This window comes from Schistocerca gregaria, chromosome 9 (assembly GCF_023897955.1).
Source record: "Schistocerca gregaria isolate iqSchGreg1 chromosome 9, iqSchGreg1.2, whole genome shotgun sequence".
NCBI lineage: Eukaryota > Metazoa > Arthropoda > Insecta > Orthoptera > Acrididae > Schistocerca > Schistocerca gregaria.
In genome coordinates this window covers 7,975,676-7,987,097 of record NC_064928.1, presented here as the reverse complement: position 1 = coordinate 7,987,097, position 11,422 = coordinate 7,975,676, and the positions used below count along the sequence as shown (strand labels likewise).

Genomic DNA, 11,422 nt, shown 5'->3' with positions numbered 1-11,422 from the left:
TTCAGCAGACAAACACTACTCTCTATGTATCCGTTAGGGTGTCTTTCAGGTTTCGTGCATTCTGTATCGAATCGTAGTTGGCCACAATGAAAGTGGCACGTACAACGTCGAAAATAGAATTCGGACACCGCTCTGAGTAAGACCAACGTGTTGTCCACCCTCTAGACTTCAATGAGGTTAAGCCGCGATACCTAAGACAGATCTGCACTCGATGACACCTCGATAACAGCCGGTCCCCACACTTACATCTTGCTCTCCTTACGTCAGTATACATCATATCAGTCTGTGACGCTGGCTTTGCAACATCTTGCGTGCCTTTAGGTTCGCCGCGATCAACACTTACCATGCACTGACCACAAAATATGGAGGCGCCGCGGCTTGAACCCTGGACCTTTCACATGCCAAGCGAACGCTCTACCAACTGAGCTACGCCCCAGGCACGAGCAAACTGCGCTATTCCCCATTCTTTGCGACTCAGATGCGCACGGACACGATGGTTGGTTGGTTTGTAGCGGTGAAGGGAGCAGAGTACAAAGGCGCGGACCCGTTCATATACACAAAAGTTCCAAGTAGTTTCGATGCTCTGGTATTACAAATGCAAATTCCGTCTGTTTTTAACGTCTTAAATTGAAAGAGCCGTCACAAATTGCTCCGTTTTCACTCCTTGACGACAATCATACAGCACCTGAGGTAACAAACACATCTCGAGCCCCATTGTGCACTCCATTATTCATGCCAACTCAGTGCCTCGCTCTTTACTACTGTGTACCAATCTTGTCGTCCAACTGCAAAACACTGGGCCACAACAAGTTTCCGCGTCTCCATTGCACTGCGCATACTACGAAACGCTCCCCAAACTTGGCACTCACCCTCGCAGCCGACTTTTCCGACTTTCCACGACGCTCACGCTAGTGACAGCATTATTTATAGTTCGACGTCGCGCCAAAGCGAATGAGCACATTTCGCCTACGGCTTAGGCCGCCCTCCTAGTGTGGCTGCTCGGTGTCTGCAGGCAGCGAGGGTCTGCAAGCTTCCTGTGTCCGCACCTATGTCACCTGTGCTTGCTTGTCAGAGACAGACTATCGCAAAACATACAACTCACTCCATGAATTGATTGCTACGGCATCTGTTATCAGCAGTCACAACTAGCAACACCAGTAGCAGCTGACTGCATGCAAAGAATAGGAATGTGCAGTGGGATTTACGTGAACTCAGCGCAAGGCAGATCTTTCCGACATAGGCTTGAGAATCTTACGGGAACACTTGTACTGTTTCTAAATTAAGTGTAGGCGTGGGAGGAGGGTGCTTCCTGCGCACTAATAACAGCACGCTTGTCAATTGTGGATGCTAATCATTCGCTTGTATCTTCCTAGACACATCTGCTGGTTGAGAATTATTCCACTTGCATGGCAAGGTGCGCATGTAGGTGTGTTAAAAATTCTGGAGGCACTGGGTATTGATCCCAGTACCTCTCGCATACTAAGCGAGCGCTCTACCATATGAGCTACGCCCGGCCCCCCGAAGTCTAATGGTGCTACATACAGCCATATAGACGACACAGACCCTTGCACTCCCATTATTCAGCAGACAAACACTACTCTCTATGTATCCGTTAGGGTGTCTTTCAGGTTTCGTGCATTCTGTATCGAATCGTAGTTGGCCACAATGAAAGTGGCACGTACAACGTCGAAAATAGAATTCGGACACCGCTCTGAGTAAGACCAACGTGTTGTCCACCCTCTAGACTTCAATGAGGTTAAGCCGCGATACCTAAGACAGATCTGCACTCGATGACACCTCGATAACAGCCGGTCCCCACACTTACATCTTGCTCTCCTTACGTCAGTATACATCATATCAGTCTGTGACGCTGGCTTTGCAACATCTTGCGTGCCTTTAGGTTCGCCGCGATCAACACTTACCATGCACTGACCACAAAATATGGAGGCGCCGCGGCTTGAACCCTGGACCTTTCACATGCCAAGCGAACGCTCTACCAACTGAGCTACGCCCCAGGCACGAGCAAACTGCGCTATTCCCCATTCTTTGCGACTCAGATGCGCACGGACACGATTGTAGGTTGGTTTGTAGCGGTGAAGGGAGCAGAGTACAAAGGCGCGGACCCGTTCATATACACAAAAGTTCCAAGTAGTTTCGATGCTCTGGTATTACAAATGCAAATTCCGTCTGTTTTTAACGTCTTAAATTGAAAGAGCCGTCACAAATTGCTCCGTTTTCACTCCTTGACGACAATCATACAGCACCTGAGGTAACAAACACATCTCGAGCCCCATTGTGCACTCCATTATTCATGCCAACTCAGTGCCTCGCTCTTTACTACTGTGTACCAATCTTGTCGTCCAACTGCAAAACACTGGGCCACAACAAGTTTCCGCGTCTCCATTGCACTGCGCATACTACGAAACGCTCCCCAAACTTGGCACTCACCCTCGCAGCCGACTTTTCCGACTTTCCACGACGCTCACGCTAGTGACAGCATTATTTATAGTTCGACGTCGCGCCAAAGCGAATGAGCACATTTCGCCTACGGCTTAGGCCGCCCTCCTAGTGTGGCTGCTCGGTGTCTGCAGGCAGCGAGGGTCTGCAAGCTTCCTGTGTCCGCACCTATGTCACCTGTGCTTGCTTGTCAGAGACAGACTATCGCAAAACATACAACTCACTCCATGAATTGATTGCTACGGCATCTGTTATCAGCAGTCACAACTAGCAACACCAGTAGCAGCTGACTGCATGCAAAGAATAGGAATGTGCAGTGGGATTTACGTGAACTCAGCGCAAGGCAGATCTTTCCGACATAGGCTTGAGAATCTTACGGGAACACTTGTACTGTTTCTAAATTAAGTGTAGGCGTGGGAGGAGGGTGCTTCCTGCGCACTAATAACAGCACGCTTGTCAATTGTGGATGCTAATAATTCGCTTGTATCTTCCTAGACACATCTGCTGGTTGTGAATTATTCCACTTGCATGGCAAGGTGCGCATGTAGGTGTGTTAAAAATTCTGGAGGCACTGGGTATTGATCCCAGTTCCTCTCGCATACTAAGTGAGCGCTCTACCATCTGAGCTACGCCCGCCGCCCCGAAGACTAATGGTGCTACATACAGCCATATAGACGACACAGACCCTTGCACTCCCATTATTCAGCAGACAAACACTACTCTCTATGTATCCGTTAGGGTGTCTTTCAGGTTTCGTGCATTATGTATCGAATCGTAGTTGGCCACAATGAAAGTGGCACGTATAACGTCGAAAATAGAATTCGGACACCGCTCTGAGTAAGACCAACGTGTTGTCCACCCTCTAGACTTCAATGAAGTTAAGCCGCGATACCTAAGACAGATCTGCACTCGATGACACCTCGATAACAGCCGGTCCCCACACTTACATCTTGCTCTCCTTATGTCAGTATACATCATATCAGTCTGTGACGCTGGCTTTGCAACATCTTGCGTGCCTTTAGGTTCGCCGCGATCAACACTTACCATGCACTGACCACAAAATATGGAGGCGCCGCGGATTGAACCCTGGACCTTTCACATGCCAAGCGAACGCTCTACCAACTGAACTACGTCCCAGGCACGAGCAAACTGCGCTATTCCCCATTCTTTGCGACTCAGATGCGCACGGACACGATGGTTGGTTGGTTTGCAGCGGTGAAGGGAGCAGAGTACAAAAGCGCGGACCCGTTCATATACACATAAGTACCAAGTAGTTTCGATGCTCTGGTATTACAAATGCAAATTCCGTCTGTTTTTAACGTCTTAAATTGAAAGAGCCGTCACAAATTGCTCCGTTTTCACTCCTTGACGACAATCATACAGCACCTGAGGTAACAAACACATCTCGAGCCCCATTGTGCACTCCATTATTCATGCCAACTCAGTGCCTCGCTCTTTACTACTGTGTACCAATCTTGTCGTCCAACTGTAAAAAACTGGGCCACAATAAGTTTCCGCGTCTCCATTGCACTGCGCATACTACGAAACGCTCCCCAAACTTGGCACTCACCCTCGCAGCCGACTTTTCCGACTTTCCACGACGCTCACGCTAGTGACAGCATTATTTATAGTTCGACGTCGCGCCAAAGCGAATGAGCACATTTCGCCTACGGCTTAGGCCGCCCTCCTAGTGTGGCTGCTCGGTGTCTGCAGGCAGCGAGGGTCTGCAAGCTTCCTGTGTTCGCACCTATGTCACCTGTGCTTGCTTGTCAGAGACAGACTATCGCAAAACATACAACTCACTCCATGAATTGATTGCTACGGCATCTGTTATCAGCAGTCACAACTAGCAACACCAGTAGCAGCTGACTGCATGCAAAGAATAGGAATGTGCAGTGGGATTTACGTGAACTCAGCGCAAGGCAGATCTTTCCGACATAGGCTTGAGAATCTTACGGGAACACTTGTACTGTTTCTAAATTAAGTGTAGGCGTGGGAGGAGGGTGCTTCCTGCGCACTAATAACAGCACGCTTGTCAATTGTGGATGCTAATAATTCGCTTGTATCTTCCTAGACACATCTGCTGGTTGTGAATTATTCCACTTGCATGGCAAGGTGCGCATGTAGGTGTGTTAAAAATTCTGGAGGCACTGGGTATTCATCCCAGTTCCTCTCGCACACTAAGCGAGCGCTCTACCATCTGAGCTACGCCCGCCGCCCCGAAGACTAATGGTGCTACATACAGCCATATAGACGACACAGACCCTTGCACTCCCATTATTCAGCAGACAAACACTACTCTCTATGTATCCGTTAGGGTGTCTTTCAGGTTTCGTGCATTATGTATCGAATCGTAGTTGGCCACAATGAAAGTGGCACGTATAACGTCGAAAATAGAATTCGGACACCGCTCTGAGTAAGACCAACGTGTTGTCCACCCTCTAGACTTCAATGAGGTTAAGCCGCGATACCTAAGACAGATCTGCACTCGATGACACCTCGATAACAGCCGGTCCCCACACTTACATCTTGCTCTCCTTACGTCAGTATACATCATATAAGCCTGTGACGCTGGCTTTGCAACATCTTGCGTGCCTTTAGGTTCGCCGCGATCAACACTTACCATGCACTGACCACAAAATATGGAGGCGCCGCGGCTTGAACCCTGGACCTTTCACATGCCAAGCGAACGCTCTACCAACTGAGCTACGCCCCATGCACGAGCAAACTGCGCTATTCCCCATTCTTTGCGACTCAGATGCGCACGGACACGATGGTTGGTTGGTTTGCAGCGGTGAAGGGAGCAGAGTACAAAAGCGCGGACCCGTTCATATACACAAAAGTACCAAGTAGTTTCGATGCTCTGGTATTACAAATGAAAATTCCGTCTGTTTTTAACGTCTTAAATTGAAAGAGCCGTCACAAATTGCTCCGTTTTCACTCCTTGACGACAATCATACAGCACCTGAGGTAACAAACACATCTCGAGCCCCATTGTGCACTCCATTATTCATGCCAACTCAGTGCCTCGCTCTTTACTACTGTGTACCAATCTTGTCGTCCAACTGCAAAACACTGGGCCACAATAAGTTTCCGCGTCTCCATTGCACTGCGCATACTACGAAACGCTCCCCAAACTTGGCACTCACCCTCGCAGCCGACTTTTCCGACTTTCCACGACGCTCACGCTAGTGACAGCATTATTTATAGTTCGACGTCGCGCCAAAGCGAATGAGCACATTTCGCCTACGGCTTAGGCCGCCCTCCTAGTGTGGCTGCTCGGTGTCTGCAGGCAGCGAGGGTCTGCAAGCTTCCTGTGTTCGCACCTATGTCACCTGTGCTTGCTTGTCAGAGACAGACTATCGCAAAACATACAACTCACTCCATGAATTGATTGCTACGGCATCTGTTATCAGCAGTCACAACTAGCAACACCAGTAGCAGCTGACTGCATGCAAAGAATAGGAATGTGCAGTGGGATTTACGTGAACTCAGCGCAAGGCAGATCTTTCCGACATAGGCTTGAGAATCTTACGGGAACACTTGTACTGTTTCTAAATTAAGTGTAGGCGTGGGAGGAGGGTGCTTCCTGCGCACTAATAACAGCACGCTTGTCAATTGTGGATGCTAATAATTCGCTTGCATCTTCCTAGACACATCTGCTGGTTGTGAATTATTCCACTTGCATGGCAAGGTGCGCATGTAGGTGTGTTAAAAATTCTGGAGGCACTGGGTATTGATCCCAGTTCCTCTCGCATACTAAGCGAGCGCTCTACCATCTGAGCTACGCCCGCCGCCCCGAAGACTAATGGTGCTACATACAGCCATATAGACGACACAGACCCTTGCACTCCCATTATTCAGCAGACAAACACTACTCTCTATGTATCCGTTAGGGTGTCTTTCAGGTTTCGTGCATTATGTATCGAATCGTAGTTGGCCACAATGAAAGTGGCACGTATAACGTCGAAAATAGAATTCGGACACCGCTCTGAGTAAGACCAACGTGTTGTCCACCCTCTAGACTTCAATGAGGTTAAGCCGCGATACCTAAGACAGATCTGCACTCGATGACACCTCGATAACAGCCGGTCCCCACACTTACATCTTGCTCTCCTTACGTCAGTATACATCATATCAGTCTGTGACGCTGGCTTTGCAACATCTTGCGTGCCTTTAGGTTCGCCGCGATCAACACTTACCATGCACTGACCACAAAATATGCAGGCGCCGCGGCTTGAACCCTGGACCTTTCACATGCCAAGCGAACGCTCTACCAACTGAGCTACGCCCCATGCACGAGCAAACTGCGCTATTCCCCATTCTTTGCGACTCAGATGCGCACGGACACGATGGTTGGTTGGTTTGCAGCGGTGAAGGGAGCAGAGTACAAAAGCGCGGACCCGTTCATATACACAAAAGTACCAAGTAGTTTCGATGCTCTGGTATTACAAATGAAAATTCCGTCTGTTTTTAACGTCTTAAATTGAAAGAGCCGTCACAAATTGCTCCGTTTTCACTCCTTGACGACAATCATACAGCACCTGAGGTAACAAACACATCTCGAGCCCCATTGTGCACTCCATTATTCATGCCAACTCAGTGCCTCGCTCTTTACTACTGTGTACCAATCTTGTCGTCCAACTGCAAAACACTGGGCCACAATAAGTTTCCGCGTCTCCATTGCACTGCGCATACTACGAAACGCTCCCCAAACTTGGCACTCACCCTCGCAGCCGACTTTTCCGACTTTCCACGACGCTCACGCTAGTGACAGCATTATTTATAGTTCGACGTCGCGCCAAAGCGAATGAGCACATTTCGCCTACGGCTTAGGCCGCCCTCCTAGTGTGGCTGCTCGGTGTCTGCAGGCAGCGAGGGTCTGCAAGCTTCCTGTGTTCGCACCTATGTCACCTGTGCTTGCTTGTCAGAGACAGACTATCGCAAAACATACAACTCACTCCATGAATTGATTGCTACGGCATCTGTTATCAGCAGTCACAACTAGCAACACCAGTAGCAGCTGACTGCATGCAAAGAATAGGAATGTGCAGTGGGATTTACGTGAACTCAGCGCAAGGCAGATCTTTCCGACATAGGCTTGAGAATCTTACGGGAACACTTGTACTGTTTCTAAATTAAGTGTAGGCGTGGGAGGAGGGTGCTTCCTGCGCACTAATTACAGCACGCTTGTCAATTGTGGATGCTAATAATTCGCTTGTATCTTCCTAGACACATCTGCTGGTTGTGAATTATTCCACTTGCATGGCAAGGTGCGCATGTAGGTGTGTTAAAAATTCTGGAGGCACTGGGTATTGATCCCAGTTCCTCTCGCATACTAAGCGAGCGCTCTACCATCTTAGCTACGCCCGCCGCCCCGAAGACTAATGGTGCTACATACAGCCATATAGACGACACAGACTCTTGCACTTCCATTATTCAGGAGACAAACACTACTCTCTATGTATCCGTTAGGGTGTCTTTCAGGTTTCGTGCATTATGTATCGAATCGTAGTTGGCCACAATGAGAGTGGCACGTATAACGTCGAAAATAGAATTCGGACACCGCTCTGAGTAAGACCAACGTGTTGTCCACCCTCTAGACTTCAATGAGGTTAAGCCGCGATACCGAAGACAGATCTGCACTCGATGACACCTCGATAACAGCCGGTCCCCACACTTACATCTTGCTCTCCTTACGTCAGTATACATCATATCAGTCTGTGACGCTGGCTTTGCAACATCTTGCGTGCCTTTAGGTTCGCCGCGATCAACACTTACCATGCACTGACCACAAAATATGGAGGCGCCGCGGCTTGAACCCTGGACCTTTCACATGCCAAGCGAACGCTCTACCAACTGAGCTACGCCCCAGGCGCGAGCAAACTGCGCTATTCCCCATTCTTTGCGACTCAGATGCGCACGGACACGATGGTTGGTTGGTTTGTAGCGGTGAAGGGAGCAGAGTACAAAGGCGCGGACCCGTTCATATACACAAAAGTACCAAGCAGTTTCGATGCTCTGGTATTACAAATGAAAATTCCGTCTGTTTTTAACGTCTTAAATTGAAAGAGCCGTCACAAATTGCTCCGTTTTCACTCCTTGACGACAATCATACAGCACCTGAGGTAACAAACACATCTCGAGCCCCATTGTGCACTCCATTATTCATGCCAACTCAGTGCCTCGCTCTTTACTACTGTGTACCAATCTTGTCGTCCAACTGCAAAACACTGGGCCACAACAAGTTTCCGCGTCTCCATTGCACTGCGCACACTACGAAACGCTCCCCAAACTTGGCACTCACCCTCGCAGCCGACTTTTCCGACATTCCACGACACTCACGCAACGCTCACGCTAGTGACAGCATTATTTATAGTTCGACGTCGCGCCAAAGCGAATGAGCACATTTCGCCTACGGCTTAGGCCGCCCTCCTAGTGTGGCTGCTCGGTGTCTGCAGGCAGCGAGGGTCTGCAAGCTTCCTGTGTTCGCACCTATGTCACCTGTGCTTGCTTGTCAGAGACAGACTATCGCAAAACATACAACTCACTCCATGAATTGATTGCTACGGCATCTGTTATCAGCAGTCACAACTAGCAACACCAGTAGCAGCTGACTGCATGCAAAGAATAGGAATGTGCAGTGGGATTTACGTGAACTCAGCGCAAGGCAGATCTTTCCGACATAGGCTTGAGAATCTTACGGGAACACTTGTACTGTTTCTAAATTAAGTGTAGGCGTGGGAGGAGGGTGCTTCCTGCGCACTAATAACAGCACGCTTGTCAATTGTGGATGCTAATAATTCGCTTGTATCTTCCTAGACACATCTGCTGGTTGTGAATTATTCCACTTGCATGGCAAGGTGCGCATGTAGGTGTGTTAAAAATTCTGGAGGCACTGGGTATTGATCCCAGTACCTCTCGCATACTAAGCGAGCGCTCTACCATCTGAGCTACGCCCGCCGCCCCGAAGACTAATGGTGTTACATACAGCCATATAGACGACACAGACCCTTGCACTCCCATTATTCAGCAGACAAACACTACTCTCTATGTATCCGTTAGGGTGTCTTTCAGGTTTCGTGCATTATGTATCGAATCGTAGTTGGCCACAATGAAAGTGGCACGTATAACGTCGAAAATAGAATTCGGACACCGCTCTGAGTACGACCAACGTGTTGTCCACCCTCTAGACTTCAATGAGGTTAAGCCGCGATACCTAAGACAGATCTGCACTCGATGACACCTCGATAACAGCCGGTCCCCACACTTACATCTTGCTCTCCTTACGTCAGTATACATCATATCAGTCTGTGACGCTGGCTTTGCAACATCTTGCGTGCCTTTAGGTTCGCCGCGATCAACACTTACCATGCACTGACCACAAAATATGCAGGCGCCGCGGCTTGAACCCTGGACCTTTCACATGCCAAGCGAACGCTCTACCAACTGAGCTACGCCCCAGGCGCGAGCAAACTGCGCTATTCCCCATTCTTTGCGACTCAGATGCGCACGGACACGATGGTTGGTTGGTTTGTAGCGGTGAAGGGAGCAGAGTACAAAGGCGCGGACCCGTTCATATACACAAAAGTACCAAGCAGTTTCGATGCTCTGGTATTACAAATGAAAATTCCGTCTGTTTTTAACGTCTTAAATTGAAAGAGCCGTCACAAATTGCTCCGTTTTCACTCCTTGACGACAATCATACAGCACCTGAGGTAACAAACACATCTCGAGCCCCATTGTGCACTCCATTATTCATGCCAACTCAGTGCCTCGCTCTTTACTACTGTGTACCAATCTTGTCGTCCAACTGCAAAACACTGGGCCACAACAAGTTTCCGCGTCTCCATTGCACTGCGCACACTACGAAACGCTCCCCAAACTTGGCACTCACCCTCGCAGCCGACTTTTCCGACATTCCACGACACTCACGCAACGCTCACGCTAGTGACAGCATTATTTATAGTTCGACGTCGCGCCAAAGCGAATGAGCACATTTCGCCTACGGCTTAGGCCGCCCTCCTAGTGTGGCTGCTCGGTGTCTGCAGGCAGCGAGGGTCTGCAAGCTTCCTGTGTTCGCACCTATGTCACCTGTGCTTGCTTGTCAGAGACAGACTATCGCAAAACATACAACTCACTCCATGAATTGATTGCTACGGCATCTGTTATCAGCAGTCACAACTAGCAACACCAGTAGCAGCTGACTGCATGCAAAGAATAGGAATGTGCAGTGGGATTTACGTGAACTCAGCGCAAGGCAGATCTTTCCGACATAGGCTTGAGAATCTTACGGGAACACTTGTACTGTTTCTAAATTAAGTGTAGGCGTGGGAGGAGGGTGCTTCCTGCGCACTAATAACAGCACGCTTGTCAATTGTGGATGCTAATAATTCGCTTGTATCTTCCTAGACACATCTGCTGGTTGTGAATTATTCCACTTGCATGGCAAGGTGCGCATGTAGGTGTGTTAAAAATTCTGGAGGCACTGGGTATTGATCCCAGTTCCTCTCACATACTAAGCGAGCGCTCTACCATCTTAGCTACGCCCGCCGCCCCGAAGACTAATGGTGCTACATACAGCCATATAGACGACACAGACTCTTGCACTTCCATTATTCAGGAGACAAACACTACTCTCTATGTATCCGTTAGGGTGTCTTTCAGGTTTCGTGCATTATGTATCGAATCGTAGTTGGCCACAATGAGAGTGGCACGTATAACGTCGAAAATAGAATTCGGACACCGCTCTGAGTAAGACCAACGTGTTGTCCACCCTCTAGACTTCAATGAGGTTAAGCCGCGATACCTAAGACAGATCTGCACTCGATGACACCTCGATAACAGCCGGTCCCCACACTTACATCTTGCTCTCCTTACGTCAGTATACATCATATCAGTCTGTGACGCTGGCTTTGCAACATCTTGCGTGCCTTTAGGTTCGCCGCGATCAACACTTACCATG

The 11,422-nt window shown here is 49.0% G+C and overlaps 1 non-coding gene across 1 annotated transcript; it reads right to left on the bottom strand.

The window, feature by feature from the left end:
* Nucleotides 1-6,679: 6,679 nt before the first annotated feature.
* Nucleotides 6,680-6,755, bottom strand: Trnaa-ggc (transfer RNA alanine (anticodon GGC)). Its single transcript has one exon. It is a non-coding gene; the product is annotated as a tRNA-Ala (tRNA).
* Nucleotides 6,756-11,422: the final 4,667 nt, after the last annotated feature.